The sequence below is a fragment of the Rattus rattus genome, chromosome 6 (genome assembly GCF_011064425.1).
Source record: "Rattus rattus isolate New Zealand chromosome 6, Rrattus_CSIRO_v1, whole genome shotgun sequence".
NCBI classification, from domain to species: Eukaryota; Metazoa; Chordata; class Mammalia; order Rodentia; family Muridae; genus Rattus; species Rattus rattus.
This window is the reverse complement of record NC_046159.1, coordinates 86,265,470-86,291,725: the sequence shown is the minus strand read 5'-3', so window position 1 is coordinate 86,291,725 and position 26,256 is coordinate 86,265,470.

Sequence of the window (26,256 nt, the reverse complement as noted above, 5' to 3'; positions counted from 1 at the left end):
AGGAAATACGATAAACGATTTTATCCAGGCTTGGAAAACTGAGACAGAATCTGACTCAGCTTTCTTACCTGCAAAACATGAAGTTACCATTGCTTCCCTCAGAGGGCCCTTGGGAGCATCATATCACACATGCAAATGCAGACACACCTTAATAATTATAAACTGCTCTACAAATTATTATACGATGATGTTTCCATCACAGATATCCATCATTAGCAAATGAATGCATCTCTATGTGGATGAATTATTTTAATCTTTTTTTCAATATAAAGCTGAACTCCCCATCATTATCGTCCACTGTCCCCAATTCAGTCACCATGTCACTTGTCTCTCCTTAACACATGCACAACACAGAAACCCACTTGCATTTGGGGTCTTCTTAAAAATTACATTTTTTTTTTTTTCAGAGAGAGTGATAGGAAAACAGACCTCATTGCTTATGTGAGTTTTCTTGTTAGGGTTTTTCAGGCTGCCAACGTCTATATGCAAGCATCCTATTTAGGAAGCAAATAGATTCTGAGGCCTTGTAAATGTCGTTCTTCTCCCCTTTTGTATGGAGAGGGAGCCAATAGAAAACATAGCGGCAATCCGATTTCTCTTGTAACAAGGCAGTGAAGCACTTTTGATTGGTATGTGTGTTTAAATAATCATGAAGGTGCTGACTCCTTCCTCCGCTTGGTCCAATTAAGTGCTGTTTTCACTGCAAAGAATACTTAAATCATACCTCAATCTTCCCCGTGTCAAAAGCCTGTCTGGAGGATGGGTTCTCTTTATCCAAGAAGAAACGGCACACTTGTTTTTCTGCCTATAGATGACACTGCTTCAGAGAAAGGCTTCTGACTTTGAGTAGCAATCTTTTTTTATCCCTAGCATGTGGGTGAATGCGTTTCTTCTAGAGACTGGAGAGACCCGTGCCAGGTGAGGCAAGGATCAGTATGGGCAGATGCTGTCAGCAAACAGAGAGTCTGAGGGGAAGGAAAGCAGGCATTAAGGCTACGAAGCTATCGGCAGCTTGGGGACGATAGGAGGGCCCTGGAAATAAGTCACCGGCAGACAGTTTCATGATTTCAAAACGGCAATTGCCCTGTGTGGAAGTCATCCATGGCCACAGCCATATGCTTGTGTTTCCTCTGTGTCAGGTGAAAAGGGCTTTGGAGTAGAGCCACAGTCCAGACGCCCAGGTGTCATGGGCAAGGACATTCAGCCAGCATTAAGTGCCTACACCGAGGAGAGCTCCAGACCCAGAAAAAGGATAACCAGTGAGCATGCCAGTATTTTCTGGGTGCTCCATTTGCAGGAGTCCCTGGGGGCAAAGCTACAGGCAATAAAGCTGCCTGCTTTCTGGAGCCTGTGCCCATCGGAGCAGGCAAGCGCTTTAAGTGGTTGGTATACAGCATGATCTGTTATAAAGTGACGACGAAGAGAAAACTTGGAGAACATTGGAGGGCATGCTGTGTGCTAAAACTTCCTGGGGAGATAGAGCAAATGCATCGACTTACCACAGACAGGGAACCCAAGATACTGCTCAGTTTAACTCAGTGAAACAAGAGTTTTATTGGGGTTACTTACTGGTATATGAGGGAGGGTTACTTGCTGGTATATGGGGGAGGATTACAGGAGCAGAATGATTCAAAAACAGCTACGTCACCAAGGCCTACACCAGCCCAGGTGACAACTCACAAACCTGGCAACCACAGTGCACAGCTTGCTGGCAGCTCAACAGGTTGGGGAATGTCTTTGTCAGGTGCTTTGGTTGTCTAAGTCTTTTCCAGAAGCTTGGCTGGTTTCTGCTTCTTCCAGTCAATTGGTCTGGTCTGAGAGTCTTCTTTGACTCTCTGCTCTTCTGAGAGAGACTCCTAGCTTTTATTGCTTACCCTTTGCAAGGAGGGGCATAAAGAATCTGGTCTGTTTCAGGAACTTCCTGAAGCTATTTTGAGTTGTTTACCTTCCTGCTTAAGGAGTTTCCCTACAGAATGGAGTGTTTCAGGTGTCAGCACATCCAGGCCATGCCATTTAGCTATGCCACCATGCAATGCCAGGGCCTGAACCTAGGGCTTTCTGCATGCCAGCAAGCTCTCTGTTACTACAATGCATACCCGGACTCCAATATGAACCTTTAGATAGGGAGTTAGACAGACAGTATTGCTGATGCCAAGAAGTGCATGCTGACAGGTGCCTGATATAACTGTCTCCTGAGAGGCTGTGCCAGAACATGACAAATATAGAGGTGAATGCTAGCAGCAAACCATTGAACTGAGAATGGGGTCCCCATTGGAGGAATTAGAGAAAGTATTGGAGAAGCTGAAGGGGTATGCAACCCCATAAGAGCATCAATACCAACCAACCAGATCTCCCAGGGACTAAGCCACCGTCCAAAGAGTACACATGGACAGACCCATGGCTCCAGCTGCATATGTAGCAGAGGATGGCCTTGTTGGGCACCAAAGGGAGGAGAAGCCCTTGGTCCTGCCAAGGTTAGAGCCCCTGTGTAGGGGAATTTCATGGTGGGAGGTGGGAGGTGGGGAAGGGTGGGTGGAAAATTACATTTGAAATGTAATTAAAAATATACAATTAAAAAAACTAAGGTGGTAGTAGCAGTTTTGCTGAGAAGATAGCATCAAATACTAAAGAGGAAGGAAGGAAGGAAGTGATGGTGCCAACATACAAAGAACAGTGCAGGTAGAGGAAACAAGTACGCCCAAAGAACAGACAGGAAGCTAGGCATGGTGACACACATTAGTAATCCCAGCACTTCGGGGGCTAAAGCAGGATCTTGAGGTAGGACCTGTCTTGGAAAACAAAGGGAAAGAAAGTTAACAAGGGAAGAAGGAAAGAAGGGAGGGAGGGAAGGAAGCAGGTGGAGGGGGGAGGAAGGTGTCGTGGTCATGTTGGTGAGTGAAGCAGACAGGAGCCATGGATAGCAGCAGGTAAAGATTGGCTTTTAGCTAGCTACGGTAGTGAACACTGGGGGCAGGAGCTATACATCGATGTTCTGATGTCTTGGGCTAAGGAATGCTTCTGGTTGCTGTTTTGCAAATGGACATGAACAGCCCAATAAGATGGCTCAGCAGGCTAAGGGGCTTGTGGCACAGGCCCAGTGACCTGAGTTTGAAGCCTATTATGTGTATAAAGGCAGAAGGAGAGAACAGACTACACAAAGTTGTCCTCTGGCCTACACACCACTCACACACAATTATATATGTGTATAGGTATATGGATATACACACACACATACACACACATGTATATATACATGCATACACATATACACACATGTATATACTTGCATATGTATATATACATGCATATGCCTATGCACATATACACATACACATATATACACGTATTATACACAATGTGTATATATGATATATATGTACATACATATACAGATACACATATATATGATAGTTAAAATCACACTAAAGGTCAGGGGGAGAGATGGAGGAATGGGAGACCAGGACAGAACAGGGAAGGGATCTGAGTGGAAGGTGGTGCAGCTTGGGGGTGTGGCAGTGTGAGAACAGGTCGGGCTCTGCGTGTATTTTGGTTACTGAGTCACACTGCACATTGACATGGTTGTTAAACCACCCAAAGCCTGGTGGGTACAGCTGTTTTCTCCACATAGGAATGGACCCTAGGAATCCGGGAATGGCCATGTAAGACTGAGCAGAGCTGAGCGCTTACAAAGATTCACCTTTAGGCCCAGGGCAACATAGCAGAGGGCAACACATTTCTTAGCTTTCGGGTTTTGTTCTGTTTCATTCAACATTATACCTACATGCCATTCTTTCTCAGAATTTTGTTAGAAGATTTCAATTAACATAATGAGAACCGATGAGAGACGCAGAATACTAGAGTAAAAATAAAAGGGAAACCACGTAAACAGTTAAATGTGTAGAAATGCACACAAAACAGATTATCGCAGTATTTCAGTAGCACCCCTAATGAAAAGAAAACTGTATCTGGAGGTAAATTTGAACAGGAATTCTAAGAAAACATAGTCAAGATTTTGAAATCCCTCGTAAGTTATCAGTTAGTAATGCAATCAATCACGGCCTTTTAAGTTTTAGGTAGAGCATGGATACTACTTACTGGGACCTAATCATAGGGCACTGTTATATCGGAAGTAATGTCTCCTCATGGGCCCCATCCTAGTCTTACGGCCTCTTCCCTCTTTCACGTTCACACAGACTCACACATATAAAAACGTGGAAGCCAGGATTTGCATTGAAGAGAGAACTGTCTGTATTTTTTGGCCTGGCCTTGGTTGCCTAACCTAATAAAGTATTTTCCAGTTCCATCCACTTTTCTATAAATTGTATGATTTCATTTCTCTTTACAGATGAATAGAACTATTGTATACATGTCTTCATTATCCAGTCATCCAGTGATGGACAACTTGACTGTTTCCTTTTCCTGGCTACTGGAAAGACAGCAGCAAAAGCCATGACGAGGAAGTGCCTCTGTAGCAGCATATACAATCCGTCATGTACAATCCGTCATGTACAATCCGTCATTACAATCCATCATGTACAATCCGTCATTACAATCCGTCATTACAATCCGTCATGTACAATCCATCATGTACAATCCGTCATGTACAATCCGTCATGTACAATCCGTCATTACAATCCGTCATGTACAATCCATCATGTACAATCCGTCATTACAATCCGTCATTACAATTGGTCACGTACAATCGGTCACATACAATCCGTCGGGTATATGCCTGGGAGTGGCATCCGATGCCCAGGGACTTTCTGAGGAAACCAAACACTGATATCCGTACTGGCAACATCAGTGTGAACTCCCACACTGATGAGTGAATGAGTGTTCCTTTTTCCCACACCCTCTCCAGCAGAGTGGCGTGTCTTTAAGACTGCATGACAAGTAGAGCCCACAAACAGAAGGACAGTGCCGTAGGGACCGTAGCTGAAGACCTATGCTCTTTTCATAATCCGTGCAGTGACTCTGCTTTCTTGTCAGCTTGTCTGTATCTGGAATGACTAATAGACAAGTGCTAGGCAGTCTGTCTGGTAAGGAATTCTCTTGGTCAAATTATCTGAAGTGTCAAGAGCCACCCTAATGTGGGCTGCACCTTCTGGTGGCAGCTGGTGACAGCCTTCTCTCTCTGACAGGTTCATCAACAGTGTTCTGGCCACTACTGCATTCCTTTGCCGCTGTGACAACCTAGCTTTGAGCTTCTAATGTGGATCAAAGACCTGCTTTCCAGGGACCTGCTAGACCTTCAGCTCCAGATTGGGTCTGCTGAGACATCGAGTCCTGGAGACTGGACAACTGTGGGATTCTGGGCCTCTCCACGGTGAGACAGTCATTGTTGGGCTACTTAGACTATCTCATGTAAGCTGAGTCAATACATAGTCTTTCAATCAATATTCATTCTATCCATTCTGCTCCTCCAAGGAAGCCTGACTAGTACTAATTGCATCTCTAGCAGCTAATTCAAGAAGCAAAGTGGCCGAGTGAATTGGATTCTCATTCTTCTCTCATGAGAGAAAGATGAGGTATCCAGGACGAAGAAAGCCGCCATCTTTGGCTTGGTGGCTCTGACCCTCTGTGTATAACACAGGAGGCGTTGTGCTGCTCACATCGATTGGCTCCTCCCTTGGTATCTTATCACGGCGTGTGGGCCGGAGGTAAGCATCAGCCATATTTACCAACTGCCTCCTGCGTGCCAGCTCTCTCGTTTTACGTCATTCACCCTGTGTCTGTACAGCCTTTTAATGAAGCCCAAAGTGGTTCTTTACAAAGGTGACACTGTTGTCAGTGCTCGGGATTGAATGATGCTCTCTGCCCAGTGGCAGCCTAGGTCTCACAGCAAGGGCATGTTTCTCTCAGCCAGACTGACTGTTCAAAACAGACTCTGTTACTGGATTGCGTTCTTTTCCGTTGGTTGGAGGGCTTTGGGTTTTTTGTTTGATTTTAACATTGGTCTCACTATGTGGTCCAGGCAGACACTAAGCTTTCAATCATCTTGTCTTCTCCTGTAGAATGTTGCATTTGCAGGAGTTGGTGTGCCACCATGCCTGAGTCTGACACTGAATTATGTCACACGGAATATGGGTTTACTTAGATTTATATCCTTACGATTGCCCCGTTTAAACTGTGCAGCTGACATTGGACTTCCTGTTCAGAGAGAAGATGAACAAAGCTTCCTGTGAGAAGATACTATCGACAATTGTCTAAATGTATCCCTTTCAAAATATACAGACAGCGGAGGCATGCTAATTAAATGGCATCCCTATTTATGGATATTAAAACAAAAAAAAAGAGAAAAATACACAGAATCATAATTGTTTGCAAGAACTAAAGTCAGGTGTGGAATTTCTGAGAGCCCAAAGTCAGCCTAAAACACAGGGTAAGTCTCACATGGACCAATCCCCCAAAGAAATGATAATTAATATTATTATATTACTTTTACAGAATTATTAAAAACAAGAACGTTTGATAAGGAGCCACTGCTAGATATCATTCTCTGTCGTCCACAGTGAACAGAACCTTGGGAATGAACTTGCTTACTAACAGCTAAAGAAAAGCCATTTATTATTATTATATAGGGCTTGGTGCACACCCCACAATGAGAACAGAAGGAGGTGCAGGGGTTGGGAGCTCTGTGTCCGAGATTAATAATGAAGACCCGAAGCCAAGGCTTCTTTATCTTTCTGCCATCCAAGAAGTCAGATGATACAAACCGAAGACCCACTGCTGCAGGGACCTGGGCATCTAGTCAAATTCCTCACACTTAAAGACTTCTACAGGTGCCTACAAGTAGAGCAGAGCATCATTAACAGTGTCAGGGTTGGGCCTTTCTCATGACGTGTGTCTCAGGCCGGTCTAGTTCCTCAATCTCTGCTCCATCCTTACCCTGCACTTCTTGTAGGCAGGACAATTGTGTGGGTCTTAGGTTTTGTGGCTGGGTTGCTGTCCCAGTCCCCTCCATTGAACTTTTCTGTTATAGGCAATGGCCATTTCATGTTCCATATCCCCCATTGCTAGGAGTCTTAGCTATGGTCAACCCTCATAGATTCCTCATCCCAGAGATGCCACCCTTTCAGGAGTCCAGTCCTCTCCCCTCCCTGTCCTCCTCCCGCTTGAACCCTCTTGCTTTCCTCTCTACCCTATCCCCTACTCAGAGCCCTCCCTCCATGCACCACACCCTCCCCATGTCTGTTTTATTTCCCCTTCTCAGTGGAATTCAACCACTCCCCCCTGGGCCCTCAGCGCTATTTGTCTTCTTCCTCTGTGAACTGTAGAATCTTACACTTTATGGCCAACGTCCACGTCCAAGTGTCCTTTGAGAGGTTTCACCCAACAACGGATGGAAACAGATACAGAAACCCACAGCCAAACATTTGGCAGAGCCTGGGGAAGATGAGGAGGAAGGAGTGAAGGAGTCAGAGAGGTCAAGGACACCACGAAAAAACCTACAGAATCAAATAACCTGGGCCCATAGGGGCTCGCAGAGACTGAATCACCAAACAGAGCATGCATGGGATGGACCTAGGCCGTCTGCATGTGTGTAACGGTGTAGAGCTCAGTCTTCAACAGCAGGAGAAGGGGCTGTCTCTGATTCTGTTGCCTGCCTTTGGATGCCTTTCCCCTAACTGGGCCTTGGCTAGCCACTATAGGAGAAGATGTGCCTAGTCCTACTACAACTGGATATGCCAAGGCAGGTTGATATCCCCGGGAGACTTCCCCTTTTCTGAACAGGAAGTAAGTACAGGAGGATGGAGGTGGGAAGTTGGGGTGAGAGGGAGGAATTGGGAAGGGAGCTTCTATCAGATAAATTAATTAATAAAAAATGAAAAAAAATTAAACAGGATCACATAAAGCCATTTTCACCCAACTGTGTTACACACAGTATAACAGTATATACTTTGATCATTCACTCATACTATACTACTCTCTTTCACTATGGTGTGTGTGTGCGTGTGTGTGTGTGTGTGTGTACATTGTGTATGTGTACGCATGCACATGCTTTAATGTGTTTATAGGTCAGAGGTCAATATCAAGCATTTTCTTCATCTTATTTTTGAGACAGATTCTCCTTGAGCTTGAAGCACATCGCTGTGGCTAGACTGGCTAGTCAGTAGCTCCTGGGGATCTTCCTGTCTTCCTTTCTTGCAGTGCTGGGGTTTTACACACACACACACACACACACACACACATCTGTCACTTATACACATCTAGATGTGTATAAGAGACAGCTCTCAGCTAAATCCCCAGCTCACATGACATTTTTACTCCGGTGCTGGCTATCGAACTTGCCATCTTGCACAGCAACCACATTACCCCCTGAGCCTCCTTCCCAGCCTCCACATGGGTTCTTTGTCTCTCCTGCATTACCACTACTCCCGCCACACATAGATTAATGATAATGCTTTAATAAGGAAAGAACCTAAGAGTTTCCTTAGGGGACCTGTGCTAATGAAGGTCCTCAAAGCTTTGCGAATCCTCTAGGGACACAGTGGACAACTGCGGTTGTGGAAGGCTGAGTCTGAAACAATGATGCTATGGGAGAAAAATGGCCTGAAGCATCTGAGGTAGCTGAAGGTCCAACGTGGGAGTGGGTCTGGAAGAGGCTGGGTGATGGCTTGAGTTCATCCCAAAGAAGATTACAATAATTTTTTTTTCCCTTGAGCTCAAAATTTCTCCCTCATGGCTTTCAGTACATGGGTCTTTAGAAGTGGCTCTGAATGTAAGAAGATTGCTTCCCAGTGAGCCCCCCCTCCACATTGCCATGGAAACAGCGCTGTGCTCATGTGTCAGGTGTGAGCATGCACATGCTAGCACAGCATGCTAATATATTCTCAAGGAAGCGTCTCTATGCCTTCTCCTTCTGGTGGCTCTTTATACTTCCAAAAATTATACATTTGAATTTTTAAAAACTGCTCATTCCCATCCTACGACTGTTATCAATAATCTCTCTTTTATTTTGACCTTAGAAGTTTCTGACTGGGAATTTTTCTTCAGCGTAGTCCTCCTAGATGTGAATTCGTCTGTTGTTGCTCCCTTCTGTGATTCCAATTTTTCTTCTGTCCTTTAAGTGAGCAGGCTGGAGATCTCATTACCTACTGCTCAGTTTTAAAAGGAACAGGGGCTAGAGGTGTTAGCTCGGTGGTAGGGTATACACTGGCGTGCGTGAGGCCTCGGATTCTACACAGCACTGCCAAAGTAAACAAACAAACAAACAGATCCTATCTTAGATTCTATTTGATTTCTTTGGTAGGCACAAGGATGTAGCTTGTATACTTCATGCCCTTAAATATTCTTAATCTCAAATACTGTTTTAAACTGGAAAAGATGGCAATTTCTTGGGAGAGTGTTGATGAACACAAGGTTCTATGTAAACTGGAGGAGAAGCTAAAGGAAACTCATTTCAACAAGCAATTCTTGGACACCTACTATCTGGCTGCACATTACCTTGAGAGCTGATTCTGTACCTGGAGAAGGTTGTGATTGCTGACAAAGTGCTTCAGAGCCTGAGTCAGGAAGCGGGCTTAGGAGTTCATGCCCACCAGTTGTAAGCCTTTCCTTCCCTTGAATTGGAGTATAGATGCTAGCCTTTAAAACATGAACAACTTGGACTGGATGTTCTCCTTGGGTCCTTTCAGTTCCACGATGGCTGCAGTCCTGTTTCACCACCAGGTTCAGCAGAAGTAGATGGTGGGATTGGGTAACCTTAGTTAAGTACCGCCATCCAGGAAGTGACTCAGCCACATCACCGGTGTGTGGTTTGTCACCCTGGCAGAATCCTCACCTCTGTGTCATCAGTCTGTATCAAATACCTTGACACCCCAGGTCCACACCGTGCCCAGAGCTGCCTTCTTTACATTTGTCCTTTGTCACTCTTAGGCTGAGACCAGTCAACTTGACATGTTCACAGACGCCAAGTTTCCCAGGGGCTGTGTCTGCCATGCTCAAGACAACACACTGCTTAGCTGGACTGGCCTTGATGTTTCTGACGTTCTTGACTCAGTGTCCCCTACTAGTAGCTGTGTACTACCACACTCAGCTTTCAAGGCAACGTTCTCGAATTGTGAAGTTACATATTTGGAGTTACCAACCGGCCTACCTGTTTCCTACCACTCTACCTTTCCTTTGCTTTCCTTCTGCCTCAAGGGCAATTCCTAGACCTCACCAGCTCAGGGCTGGCTCCGCCTTGGCTGATGGCTTGTGCTGCTGCTACTGCAGACCTCGTGGACAGATATTGTCCTTATCGGAGTCCTTCCCCTGAGCCCTCTGCTACTTGCTGTCTTTCGCATCTTACCGGAAAGCACAACCTCTTGTGGTTGTCTGCTGTCCATCTCCATCTCCCCCAGGAGATCACAAATTCCATGGAGACATCATGCCCCAGTGCTCAGCATGTGTTTGTGTGTGTGTGTGTGTGTGTGTGTGTGTGTGAATTACTATTAAACTAATAGACGAAAGCACTGTTCTAGACTAAACACCAGAGTGAGAACTGCACCCCACCCCTTGACTCTCTGATGGTACAGAGACTTTCAATTTATTGTGTCATGTTTTATGTTTTGAGACTGCTCCTCCCATGTAGCTCACGCTGGCCTTATATTCAAGGCAGTCCTCCTGTCTCAAGTGCTGGGATTGCAGGTGTGCATCACTTTGTCCAAGCAAACCTTGTCTTTCCCAGGTACTTACAATACTCCCGTGACTTTATATTTTACTTTTAAAGCTGGCATATGAATAGACGGGTTTCATTTGTTGATTTTCACACATGCATATTATTGTACTTTGTTCTCACTCATTCCCTCCCTCGTTTCCGTCTTGCATTCCCCTCCCCACTTCCCTGTCGCTGGTCCCTTCCCTCCCCCCACATTGTTCTCCCTCCTGCTCTTATGTTACATGTGTTCCATTACCCTCTCTTTCCTCCTCCAGGCCCTATGATCATTCTCTCACCCCACAGTCTTCTCTTTTCAACACACACAGACACACACATAGAGATAAACACACAGAGAGAGACACAATAGACACAGACTCACGTAGACACAGACACACACACAACACACACAGAGACAAACTCACACAGACACAACTTACAGAGTCACATAGATGGACACACACACACACACACACACAGTACACATTATGAAGAAAATGCGGTATTTGTCTTTCCGAATCTTCCTTATTTCACCCAGTGTTGTGATCTTCAGATCCATCAAAGTGGCAATGATTCCCTTTCCTTTGTGGGCGGAGACTTCCATTGTGTATACATACCACACTTTCTTTATCCATTGTTCTGTAGATGGGCATGTAGTTTGTCTCTGTTTCCTGGCTTTTGGGAACAGTGCTGCAATAAACATGGATGCACAAAGTATGTCTGTGGCGTGCTGACTCAGAGTGCTCTGGGTGCACACCGAGGAAGGGTATAGCCGAGTCACATAGCAGTCCCATTTTAGTTATATGTCACGTTTGAGGGACAGATGTCAGCAGCAGAAAACATTGGCATTTTAAATGTCTAATTTGACCTACAATTGGTGCCAGCAGTAGGTCCTTGACTCACTGTGACTCTTTCTTTACATGAACTCCAGTCATTTTACTGTGCACATTGGTGACAGTAGACCTTAGACAATGAAGCCCAACTGCACAAATTTCAGGTTGAGATAGTAAAATTTATGCTTACTCCCATCTTGTAATGGGAGAATTTTCTGTTTCATCTTTGGCGGAGTAAAAACCAAATTCAGTTTTGTTTTTTGTTTTTGCCAGTGTCATGCTCCATTTCCCATTCCATGACACAAATACTACAGGATTTGTGGTTTATTATGAAAAACAGTCTATTTATCTCGCTGCTCCAGACATGGGGAAGTCCAAGAACATGGTGACAGTCTCTGGTCAGTATGTGATGAGGGCCTTGTGATGCATTATAACAAGGTGTCACATGGTGAGTCGGATCTAGCCACCAGCAAGCTCTCCCATAACAACGTCACTCCTGAGATTACCCTGTAAGGATCTTTGAATGAATCCATCACTTGTGAAGGCAGAGACCTCCTGATCCCGTTGATCCTAAAGACCCCACCTTCTAACTATCACCAAGAGAGTTTAAAACCATATCCAAACCACAGCTGTGGGACAAGTCACTCTGCCGCTGTGGGCCTCAGTTTCTCTCTCTGCAGACAGATTTATTATCTTTGTTTATTTCTTAGTAGACACTATAATTTAACTTGTTGACATCAGTAACACCCAAGTCTCTCACATAGACAAAAAAAAAAAGAATATAAGAGTATGTGTCAGACAATTAATTAATGGAACCGTAATTTCTTGGGTCTTATGATATTTATTATTTTTAGCTAACATTTCTTATATTTTCTAATTTCATATTTATAGCTTTTACAAAAACCATTCCAATGTGAGCTTTTAAAAAAATAATTGACTTAAAGGTGACATATTTTTGGAAACATGATAGAGGTATTAAACAGTCTTGCTGTCTGGATTGATGCTGGGAGGTTTTGAGTGCCCCCACCTGCTCTGTTTGTCTTTCCGGGTGGGTACACAGGAGCTGAGCAGGTTACCCTCAAGTGTTTGAATATTAGACCCAACCTTAAAATACACTTTCTCTCCTGAATTCACCACTATGCCAAAGTACTACTATGCCTTAGCTTTATCTATTGCGAAATGGAAACTGAACCAGGCTCTGTATGTCTTGAGGAATTTGGCAAAAGATGTTGAAACTTGTGACTGTCATTATGCCAGTTCATACCTACCTGACCTCTGCTCACCATAGGTTTGCAACACTTCTCTGGGGCCCCAGGAAGGTGTCTAGAACAAGGCACTAACTAACTCGTGTTCTGTGCCTAGTTACTTCTGAAGCAAATACTATGTTGCTGTAATTTCCAACCCCAATAAGCCATATGAAAAACACACAATCCAGTTATTAAAATTATAAGTTGCATGCCTAGACTGGACAGATCTAACACTATACTAACTCATTCCCTGGCTCTAAGACCCATGGCCACTACTTGCGGTTTCTCCTGGCCATGGTTCTGGTCCATTGTGGTCTCATCCTCCTCTTTCTCCATCCTCTCTCCTTCCCCTTTGATCCTCTTCTGCCTCCATACCTTCCCCCAATCTCAAACCTCCAGTCCCATCCCCCCCTCCATTGCCTAATCACAGGCTCTAACCTTTATTGACCAGTTAAAATGGGGAGAAGGTTCCCATGAGATCACCTGAGTGCATGATTGACCACTCTTGAGGAAGCAGAATTAACATCAGGGTACAGACAGCACCAGATTAACCCACAACGCTACCCTATTTGGAGGCCAATGAAGACACTCAAGATAAATATGTCAAGGATGTTTCTGTGTAAATGTACCTATTGCTGTTGGCTGTCTTTTCTCATATTATTTTTGGTGTTAAATTTTTGACATCTGTACAATGTAGTCATGTATAAAATTCTAAATTCTGCTTGGTAACAGTGAGCCACAGGACAGCCTGAAGTTTCCAGGTCTTCTGTGACCGCTTTTGTCAGTCAATGATTAACTGACTTTGGTTAGCAGAGATAACACAAAGCTTTGGAAATTTACCTGGCTTTTGGCAGTAGGATTGATTGAGGGCATACACCCTGTATGCATTCGTAAATATATGCGGTTTCCATATCCACGGCTGCACTAAGTCCTCTTAAGAGCTATATGATATTGGAAAGCCTACGGCTACTTAAAATAACAGAAGGCAGACACTCAAAGAGCAGAAGTCAGCAGATCAGATCCCTAGGGGTCAAATCCATGTCTGGATTTGAACTAAGCCCAAAGCTCATGGTCTTCTAACAGTATTAAACCAGTCCTCAAAACAAATTGCAAAGCATGAATTTCAATGTAGGGTACACTTTCTGCTGTCAGTAAGAAGCCATTTTGGAGTAGCATTTTATTATTTGTTTTTTAAGATAGGACCTTGCTGTGTAGTCTGGGTTTGCTTTGAATTTGTGATCTTCCTGTCTCAGCCTCCTGAATGCTAGGGTTATAGGTACGTGTCCATGCCAAGTGGGAGCTGGCTTCTCCTGATATAGCAAAGAGACTCCAGAAGACTTCAGAGCATGGGATTTGCTGTAGGGGAGTCCCAAGCTGAGTGGGCTTGGACCCAAGGCCATCTGCTGAGTTTGTAGAGTCGAAGGGATACTACTAACTAAGCAACAAGTCACATCATGCCCCCAAGATCCTTTGTGTCATCTATTATGGAGTCTTTTGCCATCTACAGGAATCACCAATATTGATTAGATGAGAAAGACAGAAACAAATGAATTGTTTGTCCTTCAGGTTCTTTACCTAGCAAGTGACCTGGTGTGCAGTGATATGTAGGCCAGTGTTTCCTCCGAGATGTCATAGCTGCTCTTTCTGAGACTAATTTCTACTGTGAAGGTAACCAAAAAAAAGTCAATACCAGAATGTTCAAGACTTACATATTAAGACATCAAATCAGGGGCTAGAGAGAGATGGCCTAGGGCTATCACTTATTGCTCTTGCAGAGAACCTGGGGTTCAGTTCCCAGAACCCACATGATGACTCATAGCCATTCATAACTACAGTTTCAAGGAATCTGATGGCTTCATTGGCACGAGCATATAATACATGTGGTCTACATTCATACCTGCAGGCAGAACCCTCATACACACACACACACACACACACACACACACACACACACACGCACACGCACACACACACACACACACTAAATAAAGAAGTCTTAAAAAAGAAATCAGTTCAATAGAAGACCATGACTTTGTGCAGTATAATGAAAAACTTTTAGGTTTCTTGTTTGCAGACTTCAGTCAAAACAACCAAACAAACACTGTAGTAGTCTGGGTCAGAGGTTCCAAAGTCAATGTTATAACAAATGACCAGAGATAGTTGTGCAGGCAAAGGATCCATGGCATGTACACTGGGAAAGAGTGCTCTCATACTTGTTACACGCAACTCCTAGCCAGGTAAACCCTTTCCCTTTATTATATTTTTTTTCCAGATGACAGAGGTAAGAGAGCTTTTTGACTCTGTATGCTAAGAAGGAACTGCACAGCCTCCAAACAACCATTCCTTTTCACAGATGTTTTAATACAAAATGGTCCAGAGAGAAAAATCTTCAGGCATGGAGGGTTCTGGACAGAGCCAAGGAAAGGGTGATAATCAAAGAATCCTAAGGACCTCTTTCCCTCTGGTCCTGATGCTCTTTCAAATGCCCTCTAATTACAAGGAATATGCTGTATTTTGTCAACGTGCAAGTCCTGAATCTCAATGCAGCTGTTTCCAGATGGTTCTGGTTTTATCAACTCTACAAGGCAGGAGATCTTTCAAATGCTACCTGGAAATGGCTCCATTCTGGCTGTCAGCCACACTCTAAGGGAAAACACCGTGCATGGGCAGAGTTGTCTATGGCCGCCTATGGACAGGGAGAGACTCTGGCTGATTAGTCATTGCTAAATACCCTGAACATCATCATTCCTGGCATAGCCAGAGCCACCTGGGTGAATTGGCCATTGAAAAATGTGGAGTTCAAAAGGTCCAAGTGTGCCTTGGGGATGGAGAGCTGAAGCCGAGGTGAGGTAGAAGCAGGAAGAACAGGCTCACAGCTAAACATATTTTTTTGTGATGTCGTCAGTGGGTTAGGGGAAATCCAACTAAGTCTCTGTAGGAGAATCATATCTGAAGGATGGTTTGTGGCCCCTGAACCCTGAGCTGGAATAGTCGTGTGTTCTCAGCAATGACCATCCAGTGGTCGATTACTAATGTCTGCCAACTGCTTAGGAATGGGTGTGTGTGGCACACCTGTTTCAGTCCCACGCTTGTTGACATGAGACTATATTTTAAACTCCGAGCACTTACTTCTTTTTTCCTTTTAAAAATACAGCCAGCCTTCACCTTCTTCCTCATGAACACACACAGCTGTCTGCATGCTCCTCAGGCAAAAGACTTACAATAGTTCAGGCAAAATCTTTCTAGGGCATCTAGGATAATGAGCAGTAAAATCCACTTAACATATGCCTCTAAAAAACTATAAATGGAAATCCCCACAAATTAGCTTTCTCTTTTTCCTTTGCAACAGATGTTCAACACATCAGGCTCTCCCAGGCCTCAGAACCAACTGCTACTCTCGGATCCCCCAGAGTGGATCATGGCCGAGGCAGAATCCATGACATCTGCTACTCAGTTTCTCACAGAAGGCACAGTTGGTGGATATGGCGTTTGACTGCATAACCACCAGCACTTTTTGTCACAACCAAGTCCCTAGAAACACTTGCACCTTGATGGTGTTGATGCACGGGAAGCTATGCTGTACTGGGTGAAACATGGCACCAAGAGGCCATTCACCTGCTCCTTTACTGTTCCACTGCCTGGCTCTTTGTCATTTCTATAAAATAAATATTTTCCTTAAATATTAAAAGGTCTTGTGATCGGGGTTGGGGATTTAGCTCAGTGGTAGAGCGCTTGCCTAGGGAAGTTCCATGACTTCCCTGGGTTTCCCCTTCTCAAAAAAAAAAAAAAAAAAAAAAAACAAAAGGTCTTGTGATCAGAGACCTTCCATCTTTGCGTGTTCGGGCTTCTTTGATGAAGTTCCCTAGATGGAGTGACTTCAACAACAGGGATTTTCTTCTCATAGTTCTGGAAGCTCGAAGTACCTGCTGGCGTGTTCCAGAGAAGGCCATCTCCCTGGTCTGAAATCAGTCACCTTGCTGTGTCCTCATGGTGGAGGAATTACTGCTCCTTCCTCACCTTAACAAAGACACTAGTCCCATCAAAAGCCCTGCCCCATGACCTCATCTAAATTGACCTACTGCCCAGAGGCCCACCTCCAAATAGCCTCACACTGAGGTCATAGCATCAGAATAAACATTCCATAGCATCCTATCTATAAGGTGTGCTCTTTGAGACATCGTCTTGCCATGTATCTCAAACTGGTCTCTAACTCGAAGTCCTCCTGTCTGGACCACCCAAGATCTGGGTCTGAGCCATCATGCTTGCAGTCCAACTCTCTTCAGTTTGACGTGCCATTTCATCTATGTTCGTGCTTGGAGGAGGCTGCTTGTGGTATTGGAAGAGCCTTAAAAAACCTTAAGATTTAAAATGGACATAGTGCACATACTGGCAATCTTAGCAGTTTGGGGCAGAGGCAGGAGGACCTTAAGTGTGATGTCAGTCTGGGTTGTTGACACCATGGGGAAGCTTGGGACACATATGGATTTCAATTCAAGATTCTCCTATTTAGGAGCAGCATGGCCTTGGGCTAGTCCTTTGATCTCTCTAAGCCTCAGATTTGTCACTTCTAAAGAATGAGTACTAATCATCCCTTCTTTATGACACTCACCGAGCAAGAGATCCCATGAGAATGCATGCAAAGTAATTCGGGAATCTGTCTCATTGCTTATTAATAGCACATGACAAGGGCATGGCACTAAGAAAGAGTCCTTCCTTCCCTCATTTGCTGACTTTGTTAACAATTATAGAAATGGCTACCCAGCAGCCAACACTTGACTATATTACACCGTGAAGGAGGTGCTATCGGCAGCGGGAGCAGTAGCATCAACCCTAAGTTATAACTGAGGAAGCAGAGTCACACAACGATTATGTGACTTGCCCAGAATCACAAAGCAGGTCACCATCAGGGGCAGGAGTTGAACATCTGCAGTACGGTAAGTACATACCTGCAGAGTCGATATGTTGAACCATTGGGTTATATGGTTAAGACCTTGGATGGTAGGAATGGGTGGTCCCACTAACTGACTAGGATTCTCCCCACATCTGAGCTCCATGATTTAATGTCCTTGATTTAAAGTCTACAGTTGTGCTGCATATTAAAAGCATGGTGCTACAGGATAGGTGGTGTATACAGGAACTCTAGAAATCAGTGGAGGAACCTTTGAGGCCTGGATTATACAAAGAGACTGGCCTCCCTCATCCCACAAGAACCAGAGGCCAATAGTTACTCTCTACTTGTACTCAATACTGTCAAAAGTGAACCTAATGCTATCTCAGGTCTCTTCTTCCTCCATCATTCAGTCATCTAGTTCAGTTCAGACACTGAAGACCGGACTAGACTTGTCAACTGCATGGCCAAGTGTTGCAAAGGGCCTCCTTGTCAAGACTGGGAGATGCTGGTTCCTAGTGTATCTAATAGTTACCTGGCTACTAAGCCAACTAAGCAGAGACTTCAGTGGCCAAACATGAACAAGAATGAATGTTTTGGAGCATATTTTTTAAAGGGCAATAATTAAGCGACAAATAACAATACTGACAAACCTAGGGACGGATGAGCATTTAACTTCCGTAGTTATTACTTTGTAGTCAGCTTGTTGTATCCATGGATTTTGCATACGTGGGCCAACCAAACGTAGATAAAAGATATTTAAAATGTTTGAAAATTACATAGAAATGTTTAAATTATATTTGCATTGAGGGAAGGAAGGGAGAGAGAAAGTCTGTGCACATTACAGTAAACCAGTGAAGGTCAGAGGTCAACTAGCAGGAGTTGGCTCTCTCTTTCACCATGTGGGTCCCAGAAATGACACTCAGCCCTTCAGATTTGGTGAGGAGCTCCTTTGCACACTGAGCTATCTGGCCAGTCCCCAGATGTGTTTGGGTTTGTTTGTTTGTTTGTTTCTTTAAATTGTATCTGTGTTGAACGTGCACAAATTTATTTTCTTTTCACTGTTCCCTAAACAAGACGGTTTAACAATGATCTACACAGCATTTGCATTGTCCCAAGAATCTTAAATAATCTAGGTGATTTAAAGCGTCAGAGGAGATTAGAGTTGTAGCTCAGTGGTGGAGGCCTTTCTTTCCTTATGTGAGGTCTTGGGTTCAATGTCTAGCGGTACAAAGAATAAATACACAGAAAGAAAATGTGAACAGGCAGCGTGAGCTGTATCCAAATAGCATGCAATGTGTTACTTCAGTTACATATAAAGTAATAACAAACTTTGGAGACACACATTGGTTGAAGGAATCAGGTTTTAGTCAAAGATAGCCCTGAAGAATATAGAAGGGCTACTTGGGTGGGATGTTCATGGCACAAAATGATAGGAGATAGAGTAGGAGAAAAGCTTAGAGATGGACAGGCCTTCACCATGGGGACTATTTCTTCTTCTGTGGGAACGTCACCACTGAAGTGGACTCTGACCTCCTGCAGCTGGTTAATTTAAACCCAATGTATGACCTCTCCACACTAACGTGGCTTAGGAAGGACTGATAAGCAAGGGCAGAGGAGGCAACGGGCAGTTCAAAAGTGCCCAACAGCAACTTTATAAAAGGCAACTACACTTGGGTTTTGGAATCTGAAGGCGATCCCAGTACCAACTCCCCAAGGGACAACGTGATATAATTTTAGATGTCCATGCTTCAGCCAAAAATCATAAAGCATTTAAAGAAAAAACAAAAGGCTGGGAAAGTGGTTTAGCTTGCAAAGTACTTGCCTTACAAGCAAAAGGACCTTAGTTTGTTTGAATCCCCATATCCACAGGAAAACCAACAGAATCAAACCTTATTACAACAGTGTGTATGTAAGGCCAGAGCTGGGAAGGTAGAGAATGGCATCATCAGCCAGCCTAGCCAACCAAGGAGCTGCAGATTGAGTGAGAGTCTCTGTCTCAAAACATAAGGTGAAGAGAAACTGAACAACTAAGGAAGGCACATGATGTAGACGTTTAACCTCCATAAATGCATACACACAGGAAGGAAGAGAAGGGGGTGAGAGAGGGAGGGAGGAAGGGAGGGAGGGAAAGAACTATGACAGAGGAGATGACAGTCAACAAGAAAGAACTGTTGAAGAAATCAAGAACATAGGTGTTCTTCATGTACACCAATAATATGTGACTACGGAGATGGCTTAGTCAGGCTGATATACATCTTAAAACATATCAGCTGGGGGGTTGGGGATTTAGCTCAGTGGTAGAGTGCTTGCCTAGAAAGCGCAAAGCCCTGGATTCGATCCCCAGCTCTGAAAAAAAGAAAAAAGAAAACATATCAGCTGGGACTGGCAGTGCAGGACCATAGCCCCAGCCACTCAAGAAACTGAGGAAGGAGGATCACAAGGTCAAGGATGGCTTGATCTGCTTCAGAGAAAGTTCAAGATAAGCCTAGGCAGTTTAAGTGAAACTCAAAATGGGGCTGGTGCTATAGCTCAGTGGTACAGCATTTGCCTAGCCAGGCTTGCACAGTTTCAGGGTTAGGTTATACCTCAAAGAGGTTGTAGGGCCTCAGGTCCTGGCTTTTTTGCAGTCTGCACAAAGGTGCCCTTTCAGTTTCTCAGGAATAAATAGTAGCCTTTCAAAGCACTTTAAGACTTTGTAGTGTTTTAAGTGTTCGGTCAGCCTGCTGTTTGGTGACTGCTATGTCGTATTTCAAGGCATCCTTAAGTTAAACACTGCTTCCAAATATTTCCAACGAATCCCCCCAGAGAAAAGGAGTTCTTACTGGGTGACCTCAAAACCAAGTGAAATAAAACTGTCTCTCAATTGGAGTGTTCAAAGAGCTTCCAGAAAGGTTGACTGGAGTGAGACTTTGAAAGTCTTCTCATCACTGAGCTGAACGTTATGGCCTTCTACAGCTACCAGAGATCTGGGGAAGCTGGATTATGGGAACAAGACCAATACGGTTACTGCTCTTAGTGGTGAGTGAGCGATGCCATCAGTGGAGACAGACACATTCATGCCTTTCCGCAGTGTCAGAACTCATTGACTGGCACTAGACTCATAAGCTACATCGGCTTTACTTCATGGAATACTTCGGGCTTCACGTTCAGTCTTGACTTTGACAGTTCCAACTTCTTTATCAATTCTAGTTTTACTGATACCTATAATACTCAAATTACACATACCTTCACACAATTATATATAGGTTACAGGAAGGATATTGGCGTTAAAGAGTCAATGCAAAAGGGCAATATAGAGAGACTCAACACAACTTGGAGAGGCAATTTTATTTGGATCACAGGATAAAATCTATCACTGAGGAGAAGCCAAGGCAAGAGCTTAGTACAGGTTTTTGAAGTATGATTCCTTATGATTCTTTGCCTTTCCTTGGTGTCTGTTATAATGTCTCCCCTTTTCATCTTTTTTGGATCTTCTCTCTGTGTCTTTTCATTAATTTGAATAAGAGTTTGTCTATCTTGTTGTTATTCTCAAAGAACCAACTCTTTGTTTCGTTGATTCTTTTGTTCTATTCCACTGATTTCAGCCCTGAGTTTGATTACTTCTTTTTGGGTGTTATTTCTTCTTGTTGTTCGAGAGCTATCAGATATACCTTTAAATTGCTATTAAGAGATATCTCTTAAGTGCAATTATTCATGGATTCTGAGTATGTATGAGGCACACACACACACAGAGTACTGTGAACTTGCCTCTTAGAACTGCCTTTATTGTGTCTCCCAGGCTTGCATATGTTGTGTTTTCATTTTCATTCAATCTAAAAACATTAAATTAAATTTCCTTCTTGATTTATGTCTTAACCCATTTTTCATTCTGTAATGAGTTGTTCAGTTTCCAGAAGTTTATAAGGTTTCTTTTGTTTCTGTTTTTGCTTATATCTAGCTTTAATCTATGGTGGTCTGATAGATGCAGGGTGCTACTTCAGTTTTCTTCTATCTGTTGAGATATGCTTTGTGTCCAAGTATGTGGTCAATTTTGGAAAAAGTTTCCTGAGCTGCCGAGAAGAAAGCACATTCTTTGGTGTTTAGATGAAATATTCAGATAACTCCTAAGTCTACTTGATTCATGGTGTCATTTAACTTTAGCATTTTTCTGTTTAGTTTTGTCTGTATGACTTGTCTATTGGTGAGAATGACTTATGGATTCTATTCCAACATGTCTGATTATTCCAAAATAGCCTTATGATATGAAGAGTTTAAGAATCTAGTACTTATTCAGCCCACAAGGCTAGACTTCCAGCTGGTCTTAAGTGTATGTCAGAAGTTCACTGGCTCTAATACCAGTGAACAAATGCAGTTAAGAATGAGAGCAAGAAGGCAAAGAAAATGCACTTCATTCTTCTATGTCCTTTATATAGGTTCCCACAAGATGGAGTGATCCAGATTTAAAAAATCAAATTACATATAAAAGTAGACTCATTAGATAACACCTAACTTCTCAATAGAGACCCTGAAAACCAGAATGGCCTGGATGGATGGTCTACAAAATCTAAGAGATCACAGACGCCAGCCCAGACTATTATACCCAGCAAAACTATCCATTGCAATTGCCAGAGAAAGAAAAGCATCCCGTGATAAAACTAAATTTAAAGTGGATCTTCTTGCCTCAGAAGATCCACATTTAGCATCCTAATCCATCCCACCAGCAAAACTATCCATTGTCCCAAATGCCACCGCCATGCCATCCCTGAGGAAGAGAGAAAGAAAAGCATCGGTAAGCACCGCCAAGCACCCAGGAGGTCGGAATGCTGGAGGCACCACCACAGGAAAACTTGACAAATATCATCCAGGTTAAAGTTGGCATGAGGCATTACCACTTCAGATTTTGCCCAACTGTCAACCTGGATAAATTATGGATCGAGCACACGGGTCAATGCAGCAAAAAACATCCGATCAATCCATCCCAAATTCTTCAGCAGAAGAGCTGAAGAGAAGATAAAGGTGTTGGAGGTGCCTGTGTTCTGGTGGCTTAAAGCCACTAAAGAGGTTAATTAAATGCAAACATTTTCCATGTGGTCTGAAAAAAAAAAAAAAAAGAAAAAGAAAAATTTCTCATATGTGTACCTAGTCTCTTAGGTTTTAGTTAATTTCAGATGAAGTCAAGTTGACCACCAAAAATAACAACCACACCCACTATCATGGTGTAAGGATGAGTATTCAATTGTTTGCAATAGTGATGTTTCTTTTAAGAACTTTGTTGTCCTGTGCTTGGTGTATAAAAGTTTAGACTTGCAATATCCTCTTGGTGGATTTTTCCTTTGATTAGTATGTAATCTCCTTCCATACCTTTTTTGGTCATTTTTACTTTGAAGTCTATTGCCACTTGGATCCATTTGCTTGAAATGTTTTTTTCTATCCTTGCACCCTGAGGTGTTTTCTATCCTTGAGGATGACCTGTGTTTCTTGGATGCAGCAGTGTTGTGGTTTGCCCTGGAGTTATCTGTATTTTGATGCTAATTCCACTGCCCCAAGGACTGCTGCCTAATCACATGCTCAGGACTCAGGTGACTTCACCAGAGCCTTCTCCCCATTGAATTTGTAAAATACAGGTGAGGGGCAGGTACGGGATAGAAGGAGGCCTGTCATTTGATGAAAGGAAGGATGGGCTGGAATGAAGTTTGAAGGAAGAGGAGGAGACTGGAACGGAAAGGAGGAAGAGACAGGAGGGAGAGGAAGAGAAGCTGTGGCAGGACAATATGGCAGGTGATGTAAGATCCCACACTCCCTTTACAGGTTGTTATGAATGTTTTTAAGGGGTGGATGTGTATTGGGCTTTGTATGTTTAGGTGGGCAGTTATATCTTATTTAATTGGGCCAAAGATTATTGTGTTGTGTGTTCTTTCATGTAACGATTTAAGTGTAGGAAAGTGTGCGGCAGCTAGAGAGTATGGGCCACCACGGAATTGGCATGTGTGCTTCTGGAATGGAAACCTGCCTTGGGAACTAGATAGGTAGAGAGATTGCTGCCAGGCTCAGAGAGAGGCCTTTGGCAGTGTGATAGGGGATGGAACAGAGCGAGTGAGACGCTTTGCTGACTGAGATTAAGATATCCAGCAGGTATCTTGAGGCACCTAGGGGGATAAAAGACAATCTACCTTTTTTATTTTTTATATTTTTACAACACAGCAGAAAGATTGATTTTCTAATAAGTCTAAATTTCTTTATTGAGAGTTATCAACAAACAGGAGTTGTGTTTAATGATTCTTGTTATTTTGCTGTTATGGTGTGTACATTGCCCCACTTTTGACTTAATGGTCTGGGATTATTTGTTCCTTACATTTTTGGGGACGTGGTTGGCCTCTTTTGACTGAAGTATTCCTACAAGTACCCTCTGAAAAGCTGTATTGGTAGATAGCTATTTTTTGAATTTGGTTTTTATCATGGGATGGTTTTCTTTCTCTGGAAACCATGATTGACAGTTTTGCTAGGTATAGTAGTATGGGCTAGTATCTATGATCTCTTAGAATTTGTATAACACCCATCCAGCCCATTCTGGCTTTCAAGGTCTCCATTGAGAAGTCAGGTGTTATTCTAATGAGACTACTTTTATATATTACTTGCTCTTTTTCTCCTTACAGCAATTAATATTCTTTCTGTGCTCTGTATATTTAGTGTCTTGATTATTATGTGTAATGGGAAATTCTTTCCTGGATCTCTCTATTCGGCGTTCTGCATGCTTCTTGTACCTTAGTAGGCACCTCCTTTAGGTTGGGAAAATTTTCTTCTATGATTTTGTTAAAACATATTTCTTGTGCTGCTGACCTGGGTTTCTTCTCCTTCCTCAATCCCTATTTATAGATTTGGTCTTTTCAAGGTATCCATATTTCCTGGCTATTTTGTGCCTGTATTTTTTTAGATTTAACAATTTTTAGTTGAGGTGTCTGTCTCTTCTGCTTTGTGTTCAACACCTGGGATTCTTTCTTTCATGTTTTGTAATTTGTTGGTGAGGCTTACCTCTGAGGATTTTTGCTTGACATCCTAAATTTTTCACTTCCAGTTTAATTTCACTTTGGGGTTTCTTTAGTGATTTTATTTTTTGTTAAATTTCCCTTTATGTCTTGAATTGTTTTCATTATTTTAGTCAACTGTTTATGTTTTCAGTTTTCATTAAGAGATTTATTTATATTCTCTTTCAGGTCCTTGAATATATTCAAAATTTGTATTTTGAAGTCCTTGTCTTGCATTACTAGGGTTACTGGGCTCTGGTGGAGGAAAATTTTCTTGGCTGCTCAGTTTGTGTTTTTGCTTTGGGGTCTTGGTATCTGGATGATTGAGGTATTTGTATGTGTTGGTATCTCGTCTTGCCTTTGCTGGGTTGGTCCTAGTTTCTGGTTGCTTTTGCTCTCTTAGGCTCTTAGGCAGCAAATACGACAACTGTGAGTTCCTGGTAGAGAGTACTTCTACATGTCAGTGGGTGGCAGAGAGGAATAAAGATGGGCTAGGGGAAAAAAGAGTGTTAAGGGCTATGAGAAAGAGCTAGGGAGATACAGTCTACATCAAGAGGCAGGGTCCCTTGGTAGTAGAGATATAGTTGCAGGAGGGGGTTTCTGAAAATAGGCTGCAGTAGGATAAAAAAATATTTCTGGAAAGACAAGAATGGCAGGGCTATAGTATTCCTGTGTCTGTACCAAGGTGGAGTCTCAAGTGAATGGAGTTGGAGTGGGAGAAAAGGTACCTGCAACAGGTGAGACTGGGGAGGTTTTAATGGCGAACAGGAAGGCTAAGGAAGATCACCTACCTGACTCCCAGCCTAATGTGGTCACTGGGATTCCCTGATTAAAAAGGTGTTTCTGAGTATTGCCACAAGCTAATACAAAGGAATGGAGATGAGCTACAAGGGAAGACTGAGAGGGTCTATAGGAAAGGCACAAGCTGGGTCTGTACCAAGAGGCAGAATCTCCAGAGTATGAAATCTTTTTTTCCCCATGACAGGTTCTTACTATGTAGTCCTGGCTTTCTTGGAATTTACTCTGTAGACCAGACTAACCTCAAACTCATGGAGAGCCACCTACCTCTGCCTCCTGAGTGTTGGGATTAAACGTGTGTGCCACTATGCCTGACTGTATAAAAGTCTTTTAGTTGATGTTTTAGAATTTATAACAGCTATCGTCATAAGACATACAACTTCCAACACTCGTGTGCAAAAAGCATTATATATTTATAGTGGTTTGAATGAGAATGATCTCCATAGGTTCATATGTTTGAATACTGGGTTTCGAGCTGCTAGAACTGTTTAGGAAGGATGATCCTGTTGCAGGAAGTATGTCACTATAGACCAGCTTGCTTTGATATTTAAAGACTCATGCCATTTCAACAAGTCCTTTCTACTTCCTGTCTGTGGATCAAACTGTGTGCTCTCAGCTTCTGCTCAGCATCCTGCCTGCCTGCCTGCCATGGTGGCGGGCTCCTATCCCTCTGGAACTGGAAGCCCCAAATAAGCTCTTCCTTCTAGAAGATGCTTTTATGGTGCTTTATTGCAGCAGCAGACAAGTGACTACTACAATACTCAAGTGTCTTAACTGGACCACTGTCAGGTTATATGGGAAAGCAAGTCAAGGTATCCAGACTTAGGGCTTGAAAACGCTCTGTATA